The 19,049-nt window shown below is 40.3% G+C and overlaps 1 protein-coding gene and 2 long non-coding RNA genes across 4 annotated transcripts in view; all 3 read right to left on the bottom strand.

The window, feature by feature from the left end:
* Positions 1–19,049, bottom strand: part of LOC148682349 (uncharacterized) — a 771,506-nt gene that overhangs the window by 702,729 nt on the left and 49,728 nt on the right. The gene's annotated exons all lie outside the window — the stretch shown is intronic.
* The window catches only part of LOC148682351 (uncharacterized), an 83,953-nt gene that overhangs the window by 24,493 nt on the left and 40,411 nt on the right, over positions 1–19,049 (bottom strand). The gene's annotated exons all lie outside the window — the stretch shown is intronic.
* LOC141381810 (uncharacterized) overlaps positions 1–19,049 on the bottom strand; it is a 203,854-nt gene that overhangs the window by 168,044 nt on the left and 16,761 nt on the right. The window lies entirely within an intron of this gene.

The raw sequence follows: 19,049 nt of genomic DNA, 5'->3' as shown, positions 1-19,049 counted from the left end.
ATCCTGCAGGTCATTGTTACTCAGGTCCAGCTCTCTCAGCACACAGTTTGAGGATTGTAGAGCTGAAGACAAACTCTTACAAGAATCGGCAGTGAGTTTACATGTCATCAGTCTGAGAAAGAGCACACATTACAAAAAACACACTGTTAATGTAATTTGTCTGATGTAACAAAACAAAAATCAATCAATCAGGTGTTTAAACTCAGACCTCAGTGTCTCCAGTTTACAGTGTTGACTCTTCAGTCCATCAGAGAGAAGCTTCACTCCTGAATCCTGCAGGTCATTGTTACTCAGATCCAGCTCTCTCAGCACACAGTTTGAGGATTGTAGAGCTGAAGACAAACTCTCACAGAACCGAACAGTGAGTTTACAGCGCTGTAGCCTGTATAGAGGACAAACACAATATGTATGTGTTGATCTGGTGTGTTTAATAGTCTGAACCACGTCTGACTGTAGTGACTGGTTTAACTTCACTAGTTAGTGAGCACATCTGCTGATTTTAGCTTTAAATAGTATTTATGTCTAGAAAATACAAATGGCTTCCTTCAGATGTTCCAATAGTCCAACTCTTTATGTAACACCTAACACTGCAAAACAGGATTTTTTTAAATTGTTTTATTTATTATTATTTAACAAACAAACTAATGACAATAATCTTCTGTAGCATCTTTAAAGTTGCATCTCAAAGCACTTTTCAGACAAAAATGAAACAGATGCATATGTGACAGAAATATAGAAGATATATAAATATATTCATTGTTGTTTGTGTGTTTTTGTTTCTAAAGATTCCTCCATGTCAGTGATCAGGATTGCCTGCCCTGTAATCTTGCCTGCAGCTCCTCAGCCTTATCCAGCCATGTCCACCATTTCAGTTGTCTCTAGTACAGCAGTTTCAATCTTCTCCAGTACATCAGACACAGTTTCTAGCGCTAACGGTACGTTGTAGCGAGGACATAAACAACGGGAAATGCTGTTTGGCAATGCTAACATTTCAGCTAAAAATTCTGTGCAAATTCAGTGCAAAAAATGCAGTGTCTCTCTATGAGGACACTTTCCCGGCATTTTACATCTCAGATAACTAACACTCTAAAAATATGAGAATGTTTCATATGACTCACACATGCTTATTCTGAATATATGTGACAGACACTTGTCAGATGATATTTTAGAGAGCAGGCGTGAGCTTCAGCTGTGTCCTCTGTGTCATTTTCTGTCTGATTTAGGCTCATACTGATACGGCTAACAGCTACTCTGACTGATAGGATTTACACATCGCAAAAGTGCGTGCTTGTAGAGCCGTGACACTTTTCCTGGTGACGTGAAGCCAATCTGCAAATCACAGCACAATACATTAGCTGACCAATCAAAGCCTCTTGAGGATGGGCCTTTCAGAGGAACTAGGATATGACATTTGTCTTCATGTTAGCTAAGTAGCTGTATATAGTCAAAGTCAGATATATAAAAATAAGCTTTTCTACAAATAAAGCATGAGCACACATCGCATTGCATTCTATCAACACAACCAAGCCTTAAAAACACACTCTAGACCCCCCCTTTAAGGACATCCAGGCAGTCTAGAGGTGTTTGAAACCTCCAGAAAGGTAGGCTTGCATCATCATGGAGGGTTTCACCAGCTCCACTATAGCTCTGTGCTCATGCTGTTTATCCTAATCAACTCAACTCAATTTATTTCTAGAGCACTTTCAACCAACCACAATGGCTACCAAAGTGCTGAACATAAAACACAGAATACAAGCAAACATACAAGAAACTAAATACATCAACTCACAACACACAAGTAAAAATTGAAGAAAATAAGTGTTTCAGTGACCTCTGAAAACACTCAAGAGTTGGAGAAGTTCTTAAGGAGAGTGGAAGATCGGCCCAGAGTCTTCAGCTGTGACTGAAAAAGCTCTATCACCCCACATTTCAAGCGTGATTGTGAAACTGGCAAATAGAGTCGATCCTTAGTGTGAAGAGATCTCACGGGTTGGTGTATATTAATTAGCTCAGAAATATACTCAGGGGCCATGGAGGGATTTAAAAACATAGAGCAGTACTTTGTACTGAATTCTAAACTGGATTGACAGCCACACTGCAAATTTTAGATAGTAGATTTAACTACCTTGGAGTTAAAATTAACACTCCCTCAGAGTTTATATGGGAACCACTATAAGTGTTAAAAATAACACTTTTGAAAGTGTTTACATTGTCAACACCAAGAGAGTGTTGAATAGCAAACTCTTATTGTGTAAAATATCTGTTAAATTTCCGAAAAAAATACCTGTAACGGGGAGACTGACACGGAGGGATCCATTTTGCAGTATTTATTAAGTCACACTTAAACATCAACACCTCGCACGGCTGTGCGAACATACAACATACAACTCAACTAGGGTTAGGCATCTTAGCTATAATGCCGACCCGATACGCATCTCGATACAAAGAATACGATCCGATATATTAGCGATACATTTGTGACATATTGCGATGCAACACGATACGATTCACACCCATATCACGATACGATGCGATATTTCAGCACTAACTAATTAAATCAAGTTTATGAGATGATGTGAAAGAGGATGCTGTGCCATTGAATGAGTTTGATTGATTACTTATTAACCAAGCAAAACCAAGACTTTTTTTTACAAACTGGCTTTTCTCTCAGAGCCAGAGTGTCAGTTTACAGTAGAGGGCCATTTTAGAACATATAGCACATATTATTTAAGTATTTTCAAGATAAACAGAATGTATAAGTGCAATATATATTAAAATATATATATTTGCACTCTTTCAACTTAAATGTTTAGCATTGCACAACAAGAATTGTGATTTAACTTTTCAACTATGAAAACAAGTTTTACAAAGATATATTGTGCCACTGAATATTCAAAACTTAAGGTCGTGAACTAGCAGTGTTATGCTGCGTTGAAACATCACTGTCACTGTAAACAACAGGCTAATAAAAATATAACAAACCAGCAATCTTCTTGCTGTGAGGTGGTCAAACTACCCACTGTGCCACCGTGACACCCATTATTTTTATCATTATTATTATTAATATTATTATTATTATTATAATTAAATAAAAATTAACAGGAGGAGGTGTTTAAAACCTTCGTTCTCCGTGACAGTAGGCTGAATATCTTTGCAGATGAACAGGGCCGGCACGTCCATAGAGGCGACCTAGGCGGCCGCCTAGGGCGGCAGTAAAGAGAGGGCGGCGTCCGCAACACCCCCCTTACCACCCGTATCCTCAGTTATGTCCGCGACACCTCCATCAGAGCCCGCTTGTCCTCAGTTATATCCGCGCATAGGGTGGCAGAATAGAGGTCCGCGACACCCGCGTCCTCAGTTATATCCGCGCATAGGGCGGAAGAATAGAGGTCCGCGACACCCGCGCGTCCTCAGTTATATCCGCACATAGGGTGGCAGAATAGAGGTCCGCGACACCCGCGTCCTCAGTTATATCCGCGCATAGGGCGGCAGAATAGAGGTCCACTGGAAAATGGAGCTTTCACAACAACATCGTGGCGCCGCTTCAAGTGAGGTTTCAGATTAGTCGTACTGCCCGCGTATTTTACAGATGCGCGGCACACTTTTGCAAATTGCATCTGTCCTGTCATGTCGTCCATCCTTAAATCCATGATGTTGCCATACTTTAGATTTAAAACTCAGTGGGGAATAAAATGTTTGTTTTGCTTCTCGCGCTTTCCTAGGGCGCACCACTAGCTTCATCCGCACACCTGATACACTGAGTTGTAGTGTAAGTGTACACATCCGCAAATCCGTTAGGCTTACTTTATGTAGGTCGATTAAATTATGCGCCAAAAACAGGTTGACAACACTTGTTAATAAATAAAAAATACATTCTATATTAAAAATATAAGCTGTATCTTGGAAAAACCGATGCATCTCGCAAAAACCGATGCATCTCGATTTGCTTCCAAAATTTCATTCATCCTCTGCTGCTCAACCGATGCACTCGCATCGTGCACGCGCATGACCGCGTATCGATACATATCGATTAATCTTCCCATCCCTAAACTCAACGATGATTAGCAGATAACAGAGGCAGAGTGATTACCAGGCTTGAGTCAAGGGCAGGCAGCGTGGTTCAGAGTCCGTAATACAGGCTTTAGTCAGGGGCAGGCAGCGAGAATCAGAGTCCGTGTAATCAGGCTTTAGGTCAAGGGCAGGCAGAAGACAGAGCAGAGTCGAGAAACGGGCTGAAGTGGTCAACGGGAAATCAGGCAGGATAGAACGCTCAGAAATGCTGGCCGGGGCTAAACAAGACTTCGCAATGAAGTGAGTGTGTGAGCTGCTTATATGTGGTATGTGGGTCATTAGTGAGATGGAGAACAGGTGTGCTGGGATCTGAGTGAGAAGGATGACGTAATGGTTAGAAGTCCGGAGATGGTGACCTCTGCTGGTCAGCGAGGGGAATGACTGGGACCGAGTCGGTGACAGAGCCCCCCCCCCAACGAACGGCTCCTGAAGTGAGGCAATTCTTGACGCCGGGGTCTTCCACGGGGGCGAGGGGCCGGCATCTCCGGATGTTGTGAGTGGAACTCTTCCAGTAGTGTGGTGTTGAGGATGTCCTTGCGGTTAATCCAAGATCTCTCCTCCGGACCGTACCCCTCCCAATCGACGAGATATTGGAGTTGTCCGCCCCGGCGTCTGGATCTCAGGATCTCGTGGATCTGGTAAGCCTCTTCGCCATCGATCATAAGAGGCGGGGGACCCTGTTCACCGGCTGCCACCTCCCTATCCGTCTCGGCTGGACCAGCAGCAGGCTTGAGCAGAGAGACATGGAAAGTTGGGGAAATACGAAAATGATTAGGGAGTGTCAGTCTGAACGAAACAGGAGATATTTGTCTTTCTATCTGGAAAGGACCCACGTACCTGGGACTGAGTTTCTTGCAGGGCAGCTTGAGGTGTAAGTCGCGGGTGGAAAGCCATACCCATTGTCCTGGGGAATACATGGGACCAGGACGTCGGTGTCGATCGGCTTGTTCCTTGAAACGCCTTACGGCGTGAGAGAGGTGAGTGTGAGCTGCGTTCCAGACCTCTTCGCAGTTTTTAAACCAGGTATCCACCGCAGGGAGTTCAGAGGTCTCGCCGGACCAGGGAAAGAGCGGAGGTTGGAAGCCCAGCACGCATTGAAATGGGGTTAATCCAGTAGATGCCTTTCTGAGGGAGTTCTGAGCATATTCTGCCCACATCAAAAATTTGGCCCATTCGTTCTGGTTCGAATGACAATACGTGCGGAGGAATCTGCCGATTTCTTGGTTCAAGCGCTCTTTTTGCCCGTTGGATTGGGGATGATAGCCGGATGTTAGGCTAACGTTGATTTGGAGATTTTTAAAGAATGCTGACCAGAGTCGGGATGTAAACTGGGGACCTCTATCCGACACGATGTCTTCGGGGAGACCATAGTACCGAAATACAAACTCGCAGAGTAATTCGGCCGTTTCCATGGCTGTGGGCAGTTTGGAAATGGGGATAAGGCGGCAGGATTTTGAAAATCGGTCCACTACGGTGAGGATGGTGGTTTTGCCCTGAGATATGGGTAAATCGGTGATGAAATCTATAGCGATGTGTGACCAGGGGCGATGTGGCACCTCCAGGGGTTGGAGTAATCCAGCTGGACGGTGACGGGAGTGTTTGGACATCTGACAGGGTGAGCATTTGTTGATGAAATTGATTACATCCTTGTGTATGGATGACCACCAGTAGCGGGATTGAATCATTTGTACGGTGGCTGTGCTGCCTGGGTGACCGGAACTGGGGTGATCATGTACCTCGGAGATGAGTCTTTCTCGAAGTGACGGGGGAACAAAGATTTTATTCTCTGGACAGGGCTGCTGAGAAGGATTATTTTCGGCGGCTTGAAGGATCTCCTGTTCTATATCCCACTGGATGGGAGCGACAATTAGAGGATCTTTGATTATGGGTTCATCAGGGATTTCAGAGGTCTCATCGTCTGAGAGGCGGGACAGAGCATCTGCTTTGATGTTTTTCGAGCCAGGGATATAGGTGACTTGGAAGTCAAATCGGGTGAAAAACAGCGCCCATCTTGCCTGTCTAGGATTCAGACGTTTACAAGACCGGATGTATTCTAGGTTCTTGTGATCAGTGATGACGATGAAAGGGTGTTTTGCGCCCTCAAGCCAGTGTCTCCATTCTTCTAGCGCGGCTTTCATGGCGAGGAGTTCTCGGTTTCCCAAATCGTAGTTCCGTTCAGCGGAGTTGAGCTTGCGAGAATAGAAGGCACAGGGATGGAGCTTCTTATTCACTAGGGATCGTTGGGACAGGATGGCTCCAATTCCAGTGTTGGACGCGTCAATTTCGACTACAAAGGGTTGTTCGGGATCAGGATGACGCAGAATGGGTGCACTGGAGAAGCGAGTCTTTAGCTGGGTAAATGCTCGGACAGCGTCGGGGTTCCATTTAAGGCGAGCATTGTTAGCTTTGACCATGGCGGTCAGTGGGGCAGCGACTGAACTGAAGTTCCTTATGAAGCGTCTGTAGAAGTTAGCAAAGCCCAGGAATCGTTGTAGTTGCCTAATGGTTTCGGGTTGTGGCCATTGTGTCACAGAGTCAACCTTTTGCTGGTCCATGGCCACGCCTTCTGGACTGATAATGTAGCCAAGGAATGAGATGCAGGTCTGATGGAATTCGCACTTGGAGCTTTTTGCATACAGCTGGTTTTGAATGAGACGTTTGAGCACTGCCCGAACGTGCTGGATATGCTCAGATAGCGAATTGGAATAGACCAGGATGTCGTCAATATATACTATGACCCACTTGTTGAGCATGTCTCTAAATATCTCATTTACAAATGCCTGGAACACGGAAGGACTGTTTGCTAGGCCGAAGGGCATAACGAGATATTCGTAGTGGCCGTCAATTGTAGAGAACCCGGTTTTCCACTCGTCTCCCTGTCGTATGCGGATGAGGTTATATGCACTACGGAGGTCCAACTTAGTGAAATACTGGGCGGATCGGAGTTGTTCAAGGGCGGCAGGAACCAATGGCAATGGGTAGCGGCATTTGACCGTGATCTCATTTAAGCCTCGGTAATCGATGCAAGGGCGTAAGCTGCCATCCTTCTTCTTGACGAAGAAAAACCCTGCTGAAGCGGGAGAAGTAGATGGTCGAATAAATCCTTTTTCTAGCTCCTCAGAGATGTAATTCTTCATAGCCTCAGTTTCAGGTTGTGAGAGAGGGAAGATGCGACCACGAGGGGGCGTGGTGCCGGGTAGCAGCTCAATGGCACAGTCATTATCACGATGAGGAGGGAGCTTAGTAGCCTTCTGCTTATTGAATGCTTCAATTAGATCGTGATAAGCATCAGGAACATGACGGAGTTCAGAGTCTTCGGTCTTGTTAATTGTGTTGATCTGGATAGGGGAAACAGGATGCAGACATTGGGTAAAGCATTGATTGCTCCATTTTATGATCTCACCAGTTCTCCAAGAGACTTGAGGGTCATGCTGTTGTAGCCATGGTAACCCAAGAATCACAGAGTGTTTAGGGGAGTTGATGGCAAGAAGGGAAATTTCCTCTTCATGGAGAGAGCCTGTTTGAAGCAAGATTGGCAGGGTCTGGAATTTTATACGTCCTTCTCCCAAAGGGCGCCCGTCTACAGCAGTGATGGCTATGGAGGAATCACAGGAGGTTAAAGGAATGGAGTGAGTGGTGGCAAACGTGTAATCAATAAAGTTACCAGCGGCTCCTGAATCGATCATGGCCATAGTCTCAATCTCATCTCCATCGTTTCTCAAAGTGACAGGCAGATTCACAACATTATTAGTGGTAGTGAACATAGTGGTTGCACTCACCGAGAGGGTTTTAGGGAGAGGCTTGTTGGGACATAAAACCTTCGTATGACCTGGAAGTCCGCAGTAAATGCACAGGTGATTTCTTCTCCGTCGTTCTCGCTCTTCTGGGTTCAGGCGGGTCCTACCCAATTGCATGGGTTCAGCGGAGGTTTCAGGGGATACAGGACTGGAAGCAATTGAGCAGAGCGGGTTGCGAGTGCGGAGGAGAGTGTCTAACCTAATGGAAAGCTCGATAAGTTGATCCAGTGTTTTTCCCTCATCACGACATGCCATCTCTCGCTGCAAATCTGGTCTTAGAGCCTTTCTGTAAAGCGTGGCAAGCGGTTCATCAGCCCAGCCAGTTTGCGCTGCCAAAGTGCGGAACTGCAGGGCGAACTCAGCTGCGGAGCGATCTCCTTGTTGGATGCACAATAGCTCCTCGCCAGCATTACGACCACCCTCCGGATGATCGAACACAGTGCAGAAACGTTTGAGAAAGTCATTAAACGAGGGAAATATCGGGGTACTGTCTGGCCAAACTGCAGTAGCCCAGTCTAGCGCCTTCCCAGTGAGCAGAGAGCACACAAAAGCAATTTTCCCATTCTCGTCCTTAAACAGATGGGGCTGTTGGGCGATAAACAGTTTACATTGCAATAGGAAGCCTTTACATTTTGCTGGGTTACCTGAGAACTTGTCAGGAAAAGCCAATCGAACTCCGGAAGTCATCGGGGGTTGTGCAACAACGAGCGGACTTGGAGAGTAGTTGGCGGTGGGTTGCGCAGTGGCAGCAGCTTGCAGGTTTTGTAGGGATTTCACCAGTTCGTCTGTTAACTGGGTTAGATGTGTTAGTTGTTGTTGGTGTGTTGACAATACCTGGGGGGTATTCCAGAAAGCTGGGTTAACTTACCATCTGCTAAAACCTAAACTCTCGGTTGATTTACCCAAAACCTGCTTACCGCGAGTATGTTGGTTCCAAAACAGGTGACAAGAGTTAGTTAAATCAACCTCCTGAAGATAACCGCGGGTTAATGCGCGTGCACGGCACACACCTGAAGGCATTTTCAGTAGATCGCCGAATTCACGAGTCACCATAGAAAGTCACGGTGAGAAAAAAAGGGCAACGCACTTTACAGAGGCGAAGCTGGAGGTTTTAAACACAGAGATTACACATCTGCTTCAACGAAGGAAAGAAATATAGAATAAGAAATAGATAAGAAAATAAAAAATAAATAATAAGAAAATGTATTAGTTCATTAAATTACACATGCCATCCTCCATTTTATTGTAATGATAAATTAAACTACTCTTTAACATCCTTTTTGAGTATGTTGTGTAACCATTCATGCATTTATTTTTCTTGCCATTAATTTCTTAAGGCCACAATATGTGTATTGACTAATAAGGCTTATAGAAATTGTAATCTTTCTGGAGCTAGAACTCTGTCCAACGTCATTAAACACAGAAACATTATCATAAAAGGTAATATTTAATTACTGGAGCTTTTTATTTAACACTCTAGAATATTCTTTCTGACATGCAGCTAATAGAAAGAGGCCTGTCTAACTGCTGTGTCCTATAATAAAGGCTTTTCAGTGGTTGAGTTTTTGACTTAAACCACACACTCTGTCACTGTTGTAAGTGATTGTTGTCAGATAACTTTAGGTTATTTTTATTTTGCATGCAGACGAAGTTCCTTCTGCCTCAACTAACAAGCAGTGTAAGAATTTTCTGCACTTTTCCATATTTGAATATTACTCTTGGATCACAAAATCTTTTATCTACATATTTAAATTCTAAAGTAGCTGTATAAGGTCCATCTTCAAAGATAAAGTCACATGAGCATCAACTTAAGGTGAGAAATGTATATGAAAAATATGTTACACGTTTAAAGGTGCGTGTGTAAAGCAGTGTACAAAATCATTCATTTTATTTCAGGAAATGAAGAAATGAACAGACCAAACTATTTGATTAAACATAGTTTTTTGACTAATTATATTTTTTAGCACTCTTCCATCTGTTTTGTCTGCTTGGGTCACTGAGATTTCCTCTGGGTCAGGCTGCAGGTAGGGTGTCATCGTATAAGGCAGAAAAGGGTATCTTTTGTCCTCCAGCAAGTAACAATGTAGTGCCCAGTAATGATTCTATTTTATAATACAAATATAATAAAAATAAACATTGTGTTGAGCAACATTTGCTTTATAGTTTTTTTTTTTACTATATTTTTGTTATACACTTGAATCATTACTTCCTGAAAATCAGCCATTTAGCCTCAACATAGTGATGAGGTGGGGTGTGTGATGAGCTGGTAAGTGGAAGCAGTAATGAGTTTAATAGATGAAACACCAAAAGATTAAGGATAGAAAATTAAGTTGTACCTGCACACTTATACTTTGGACAAATTTTATATTATCAGTGTCCTTTAGTGACTGATGGAGCTTTGAAATCGGCTGCAATTAATGCACACAATAGCATTTAGAAACCCTGAAAAAATATTATATTAAAAAATGTAGGTGTGTATATATATATATATATATATATATATATATATATATATATATATATATATTTATATGAACGACGTCCTACATCTTAAATTAAAGATATATTTTCCAACAAAAGACAAAGCTGCCACTTATAATATTATACAGAAAAATGTGAGGGTGCAGAAGGAGAGAAAAAACACAAGGTATGTAAGTGAGATTCGATCTCGCTCCGTTGTGCGCTCTGTTGTTCTTTATCGACGCACTGTCCACTACGCTATTCCCGTGCTCTGTATAATCTGTGTAATGATACGCAGTAATTTATGACCAAGGAACTGTACGAAAGTGTAAAAAACAGTTCAGTGCCAGGCATACTGTACAGGTGGTCATGCTGCCACATTGTACAGTTGCCTAAAATGCCCTGACGCGAATACAAAGAGCTGCACTGAATGTTTTTTTATGGTAAGCACAGACCCGCGGTTTGTCACATTTGATTTCAAAAAGGTTTGTTAAATACATTGACATTATGAATTTGGTTATGAAAAAAAACTATGCACTTATAACCCTCTCACAACGAAAAAACTTGTATCTGTGTGTCCACATCCATAAATATTCCCATCAAAAGAGCACGCAATGCTCAGTAAACTCTCTAAAACAGACAAACTCTAAAACATAGCAACTTACTCTCTGAACATAACCTGCTCCGGAGCAGGTTATCTTCAGAGAGTAAGTTGCTATGGCTACTTAACATACCCAGAAGTTACCTCCTATTTTGGAACCAAAGTTGAGGTTATCTACCTACTTACTCTCAAACTTACCCGGGTATGTCACATAACCTGCTTTCTGGAACAGCCCCCAGAGCTTGTGATGTGACTTCGTGAGACAAAACCTGGATGGCTGCGGGATCCGTGTTGGGCGAAGTCTTCTGTAACGGGGAGACTGACACGGAGGGATCCATTTTGCAGTATTTATTAAGTCACACTTAAACATCAACACCTCGCACGGCTGTGCGAACATACAACATACAACTCAACGATGATTAGCAGATAACAGAGGCAGAGTGATTACCAGGCTTGAGTCAAGGGCAGGCAGCGTGGTTCAGAGTCCGTAATACAGGCTTTAGTCAGGGGCAGGCAGCGAGAATCAGAGTCCGTGTAATCAGGCTTTAGGTCAAGGGCAGGCAGAAGACAGAGCAGAGTCGAGAAACGGGCTGAAGTGGTCAACGGGAAATCAGGCAGGCTAGAACGCTCAGAAATGCTGGCCGGGGCTAAACAAGACTTCGCAATGAAGTGAGTGTGTGAGCTGCTTATATGTGGTACGTGGGTCATTAGTGAGATGGAGAACAGGTGTGCTGGGATCTGAGTGAGAAGGATGACGTAATGGTTAGAAGTCCGGAGATGGTGACCTCTGCTGGTCAGCGAGGGGAATGACTGGGACCGAGTCGGTGACAATACCAGCAGCTGTGGTTGCCAGAATCTTTCTGTGAAAAACATGAAAGTTTTATATAACTGTATAAATTTACAAAAATTAACCATATTTCATGAACTAACACATTGTTTATTTTACAAAATCATAGCTTAGTGCACAAAAATGTAAAGTCTTTAGATGCAATAATGTTTTCATGTGTTATTGCTAGTAGCTAACAGATTTTGACTGCATTAGTAACTACACAGTTTCCTTTAAACAAAAGAAGATGCACACACGTAAGCCTTAAATTCCAGAGCAAAATCCTCACTAGTGTCCTCACTACAGAGGGCTGAACACTCAGACAGTGATGATGTTAATGAGACAATTAAGTGTCTAATTAAAGGAGGATTGAGAATTGTTGATGAACAACTGTTAACAAGCAGAATCACTGAAGGACAGAAAAACACAAGCCAAAACCAAAGATGAAATCAACTGAGAAAAAAAAAACTCTAAATAAAATAATAATCAATAAAAATGAAACAAATTACACAATAAAAAATGATATTTTTCAACATCTTTAAAAAAAACTCATCAAATTAAACAACTTATCATGGAGCTTCACCTATTACTGACCTTTGACTTTATTTCTGTCATGTGAACAAAAGCTCTTGATGAAATTTCCGTTGTTCATTTGAAGTCACCATGATGGAGGACAGAGTCTGCTTTAGTCAGGCTCTTCAACTTCTTACTATAAATGTCTTTTATTTTGGCTGCTATAGATAGTGTTAATTACACTATTTAAACATACAGCATGGAAAGCCGAAAGAAAATTAAAGTGTCAGTCTGAAGAGATTATTAATGATAACATAGCCATCCTTTCCTTGTTTTCTAATTCAGTATCATATTAGTTATGTGTGAGAAATAAACAACCACTGAAGCTCCAATAAAATAAAATTAAAACAATATTTACAATGAGAATGTTTAATCTATGGCAGAACTCAAAAACACACAGACATCAATAATTAGTCTTTGAATCTCAATGATGGTGACAAACAAAAAAAATAAAATCAAGTTAAAAAAAAAAACACTACTGAAATATCACCTCCCAAAAACAACACAAAATAAAGGAAAAGAAAGAGATTGTAAGAACATAAAGCTGCATAATTTATTCATGCTGCAATGCATGCTGGGAGCTTTGTACTATGCTGGCACCCAGCATGCATTGCGGCATGAACTATGCAGCTTTTTTTTTTTTTTTTAGCAACCACGGTTGAGGTTCATATCCTGATTCTTGATGCCTGTGTGTCATAAAGAGCAAGCTGGAGCTTGAATGTTTAGTGCATGATACTTTAATTATTAATTGTATCCTAATTGTTTGTTGAATTTTCTATGAAGAGCAGCAGACTGCCAGTATTATTGTCCCATGCAGCTTTAATACAATTATATTTGCATATCTTTATGAATCAACTTAATAAACACCTGAAATTAAAAACAATTAAGCATCAACAGTATAGTTTCTCTTGACCTTTCTTGCTATAGCTGATGAGTTTTAGAAACACAGTTATAGCAGTCAGAGAACCATTAGGATATAACAGTAAAGCTTCAAGAGCTCAAATAAGCAGCCTCTGATCTCCATGATGGTGAGGTCAAATGAAATATTTTGAATAAAAAAAATATTCTTACAGAAATGAAGTCAAACTGTAATCAGTGAAGCTGCTTATGCTATTATTTAATGGAGTTGTTTAATTCTCTGTTTTAATTCAGTTGGTTTGGTGTGAGGCTGTGTCTGTAGTTTTATTTCTTCCTTCAATTTCTTATTCCTTCAGTGATTGTGCTTGTTAACAGCAGGTGTTCATCAGCAGGTGTCTGAATTCACTTATTTGTGGTCATTCGCTCTGTCTAGTGGACTAAACTAATTGACCAATTTAAGGGCCAGGTGAATGAGGGTGTGGCGAGATTTCAGACACTCTGATTCGTTTCTCAAATACAAGGGTTTTCTACAAAGGTAGATACATGTTACTCTGTGTGACAAGGAGGCAAATCAGCTTCTAACGCTGAGAGGGTTATTTTACCTTTATCTAACTCTAGAATTTTAACACTTTACTCTGAATTACCACAACACTTGAAATTTAACACCAATGAATTTGCTGTGTAGTCAGGGTTCAAATTAAATCAGATGTAGATCTGCCCAGAAAGAAAAACACTAGATGCTGAAATAGGTATAAAACTCTTTCAAAAAGTGTAAAAATAGGAGCATTAATAGAAACATTTACTGTAATATACAATCTGTCCTAGACATTTCTATTTAAATTTAAAGGAGTAATAAGGCCTCAAGGCTCTGTTCTGGGGCCACTTCTCTTCTCCATCTACACTTCATCTCTAGGACCAGTCATCCAGAGACATGGATTCTCCTACCACTGCTATGCTGATGATACCCAGCTATACCTCTCTTTTCATCCTGATGATCCCTCGGTTCCAGCTCGTATCTCAGCCTGCCTGTTGGATATTTCACACTGGATGAAAGATCATCATCTTCAGCTGAATCTCGCAAAAACGGAAATGCTTGTAGTTTCTGCCAACTCGTCTCTACACCATAACTTTTCAATCCAGATGGATGGGGCAACCATTACTGCATCCAAAATGGTGAAAAGCCTTGGAGTAACGATTGATGACCAACTAAACTTCTCTGACCACATTTCTAGAACTGCTCGATCTTGCAGATTCGCACTCTATAACATCAGAAAGATCCGACCCTTCTTATCTGAACATGCAGCTCAACTCCTTGTTCAAGCTCTTGTTCTCTCCAAACTGGATTACTGCAACTCTCTACTAGCTGGGCTTCCAGCTAACTCTATCAAGCCTCTTCAACTGCTTCAGAATGCAGCAGCACGAGTTGTCTTCAATGAACCTAAACGAGCACATGTCACTCCGCTGCTAGTCCGTTTGCACTGGCTGCCAGTTGCTGCTCGCATCAAATTCAAAGCTCTGATGTTTGCCTACAAAGTGACCTCTGGCCTTGCTCCTTCTTATCTGCTCTCACTTCTGCAGATCTATGTGCCCTCCAAAAACTTTTGTTCTGTGAATGAACGTCGCCTCGTGGTTCCATCCCAAAGAGGGAAGAAATCACTTTCGCGAACGCTCACGCTCAATCTGCCCAGTTGGTGGAATGAACTCCCTAACTGCATCAGAACAGCAGAGTCACTCGAAGAAACGACTAAAAACTCAACTATTTAGTCTCCACTTCACTTCCTAATCTGCAGTTGCCTCTTTGAATATCACACTAACTGTACAAAAAAAAATACTAATACCATTAATACTTCCCTTCTTAGACTTTACAGACCTGAAACTTGCCTATAGCACTTATTCATTGTTGCTCTTAGTTGTGTAAATTGCTTCCTTGTCCTCATTTGTAAGTCGCTTTGGATAAAAGCGTCTGCTAAATGACTAAATGTAAATGTAAATTATAAGTAACTAATAATGTTTAATTGAAGTTAATTTGCTAATTAAAATAAATGGTTAATCAAGACAGATAAAAGAGGCTTAATGTTGATAATATGATTTAAGAGCAATCAATAGGAGAAGATTTTCCAGCTGAAGTTCATATTGTATTTGAAGATTTGTTTTTTTGGATGGTAAATATTTCAAGTATTGGGTTTCTATTGAGTTTATTTTAGGTAACTACCAGAGGAGGGTAGAAACTTGTTTGTACTTGTGTAGGCTGATGACTATCATATATTGTATACACCAGAATGCATAAAGGGTTAAAATTAGGGAGAAGATCTTAGGATGGACACTGTCACAATATGTGGATGATTGAATTATCTGCAACTTCACAAAGATCTAGTTCAATTAAAAGACTTGACTGGAGACCATTGCTCCAAACAGTGAGAGATGATGACTGTTTTTGGTGTTGACTGGATAGAGAATTATTCTGTAAACAAGTACAGTTGAGAAACTATGATGAGTAGATGAGTGGAGATGGTACCAGAAGCAAATTATGAAGCAGGAACAGTTATTCATTTGTGACGAAAGAAGCACTTCCAAGGATTTGAAACATCAGCAGAAATAAGTTCATAAAAGGTTTGCATTCATAAAGTAATTAAAGTCAAAGTGAATAAGTGATCAATAAATAAAAACATCTAAAGGAGTATGAAAAATTTTGAATAAAGCAAAAGAGAGAGTAATTGTATTATGCTCAATTACCAGAAATGGCTGAAAGAGATAAAGATGATCCATCAAGGCCAACGCGCAATGAAAGATGTGAAAATAATAAACTTAATGAGTTTAATGTGTTAACAAGTGCATTGGTGAATGATGGCATGGAAACTGACAGAAACAGGCATCTAACACTGCATCACATGAACTACTATTGGGTCAACCCTTGCAAGAAACCACATGAAACTTTGCATAAAACCTTGCATATAATCTCACCTATAACCTTGCACATAACCTCTTGGAATGGTTTGCAAGGATGTCTAATGCAGTAGGGACCTAAATAAAGAAACAATTAATTGCCATGTGCAAAGCGATATCTGTGCAGGAAACCAGAAAGGAGCCGTGTGAGAGAGCAGTGATACAAGGTTCAATTGGTCCAGCTGATCGAGTCTATCTGTGGATGTTCTGGAAAAAGGAGAGAGCTCAGGAGGAAAGGACCATATCTGGATGAGGGCAAATCCAACAGCTGCCAAAGTGGATGCCATTAATGGGGTACCAATGCCTCAAAGGAGCGAAAGGAAACAACTCCAGCAAGGGAAAGCTGACCGGAAGCAGAGGAGCCTGAATATTCCAAAGCTCTAAACCAGTGGTTCTCAAACTTTTTTCACCAAGTACCACCTTAGAAAAAAATTGTCTCTCCAAGTACCACCTTACGACGCTATTTTTTAACCAGTATTAAAAATAGCGTCATAGGCCTAATTAAGCAGCTACAGGTGTGCACAGTTTAAAAACGATGCAGATTAATTCCTATTATTAAGAATATGTATTATTATCAGTCACTTTAAACATTTGAAATAGTCTGAATATTAACTGTTAAAAGCACATTTTAACAAAAACTTTTTTTTTTAATCTGCAAGCAAAGTTCATTAAAAAATGGCGCTGTTCTTAAAAAGTAAAAAGAAAACTGCTGTACTTAAATCTAAAGTATTCATTGTAGCCTATTCATCAAAACTGGAGATGTTGCTTTTACCTTATAAATATAGGCTATATGTCACATTCCTACACTTTCAGACAAATCTTGAAATATATGTTAAATGTACATATGACAGGATTCATACAGGCACAGCCTAATGAAAATCAATTCCAGCACCTATTTTTTTTTCAAGACTGACATGTATTGAAGACCTGAAAAGTATTCTCAGCAACCCATAAAACATTGCATAGGAACAGATACAAATAAAAACCATTAATAATAATATTTATTAATCATATATTAATAATATAATAAACCTGCACTAAATGCTTGTGAAATCTTTTTTTGTACTCAAGTAAAAATACTATTACGCTGCTAAAATAACACAAATTTTAGTAAATAATATTAATATTAGGTAAAAGTACAAAGTACTCTTTTAAAAAGTACTAGTTGGTTACTTTTGAAAAAAAAAAAATCTGATTTTCATTATGAAATAACTTTTTTTTACGTGGAAACCTGATTGAATGGTTTAATTGCTTAAATCCCAAAGCTACATGTACAGAAAATATACAATACAAAGAAAGTATGGTTGATTTTTCCTTTCATGACAATTAATCTTTTTCAGTAGCACTGGTAAAACTACCAAATAATCTTTAAGGCCATAGAGACACTTTTTGCCCATTTTTTTAAACGATATTTACAAGCTTTGAAAGGTTTAATTGAAGTATATGGTAAAAAGATTTAATTTAGCCCTTTATTTACATATTTTACACTATTTTTCTTTACAATATGGCAAATTTGTTTCTTAAAAAGCTGTACATCACATGTAGATTTTATTTTACATTTAACCTAATCTAAAATAGAAACTTTTAAAAAAAATACAAGTACACTGTCAGTAAAAAAAAAATTAATAAAACAAATGACTTCATTTTACTTGAGGTATTTGAAATGAAAACACTACATTAATCAAAGCAGTGCTTTAAGAGCCTTATTGTTAATTTTAATAAATAAACATTAAGTAACAACGGATTGCTTTGACCTGTAATGCTTTAAGACAGATCAGAATACAGCTAAATGTATAAATCACACAAATACCTCATCCAGAAACATTTCCAGCATAATTATTTTGTCGTAAAGAAAAAAAAAAAAAAATACACCTTTGCTAAAAGTAAGTTTCACTTCACAACACAACCAAATAAGAAGACCATTAGCATTGTCATCGATCATGTATCAATCTATTTTTAAATACTTAACGTGAATACTTTTGACTAAATTTAGTCAAGGAACAAAGATAAATAATGTCTACTTTAATAGTGGAAATATCGCGATTGTATTCAATCTGAGCACACAGGCGATCCTGAGAGGACTTGCAGTTCATTTGAAAAAAAAAAAGCATATTTAAGAGCTCGCATATCTGTTTTAGCGATTTGCGTACATGAATGCGCTCTCGTGTTAAAATAAAGCACTCGCCACATTTGCAGAAATGAGTAATTGCGCAATACCTTCATTCCCGCGCCGCCATTCAGAATGTGTTTAGAGGAGTGACAGGTCAGAGGCGAGAGACTGGCTGTCGGAGAGCTAAACGTGTTTGTAGATCATCAAAAAGGCAGGAAATATGTCCGCGGTTTAATTACTCTGCTAGACATCTCTATAGTGAAAACATCCGAGAAGCATTATTCCAACAAAACATTTGTTTTTAAGTTGTTTTTTCTGTCTCTGCAACACAGAAAGTATTTGTCCCGCCCTTACGTTTCACGCAACTAGACAAGGTCGACTGTGATTGGCCACTTTTCATGTCAGTCAAATCACGCTTTAGAATCAATTCTTAAACTTCGGGAAATGATTTATAACAGCTTATGACACATTGCACTAAAATAAACATTCTAAGCACAGCGTTGTGATCGTACGCTTCACAAAACAGCCAATGCTGATCACATCAATGTTATATTACGCATTAAAGGATTAAAAGTGTTAATTGTTTCTTTCATTATTCAGCGGTTCCTCCGCGTACCACTAGGAGGAAGCCCACGTACCACTAGTGGTACGCGTACCACAGTTTGAGAACCACTGCTCTAAACTACTAAGTGCAACGTGTGGAAGGACAAGTTAATCAGAACAAAGTAAAGAGTGATTCTGATAATATGCCTGAATACCACATACAGCAGTGCCACAAGTCAAGGGATGATAATTGCACAACTGCAGATT

Source organism: Danio rerio, chromosome 4 (genome assembly GCF_052040795.2).
Source record: "Danio rerio strain M-AB ecotype USA chromosome 4, GRCz13ab, whole genome shotgun sequence".
Lineage (NCBI taxonomy): Eukaryota > Metazoa > Chordata > Actinopteri > Cypriniformes > Danionidae > Danio > Danio rerio.
This window is presented reverse-complemented; position numbering and strand designations above follow the sequence as displayed.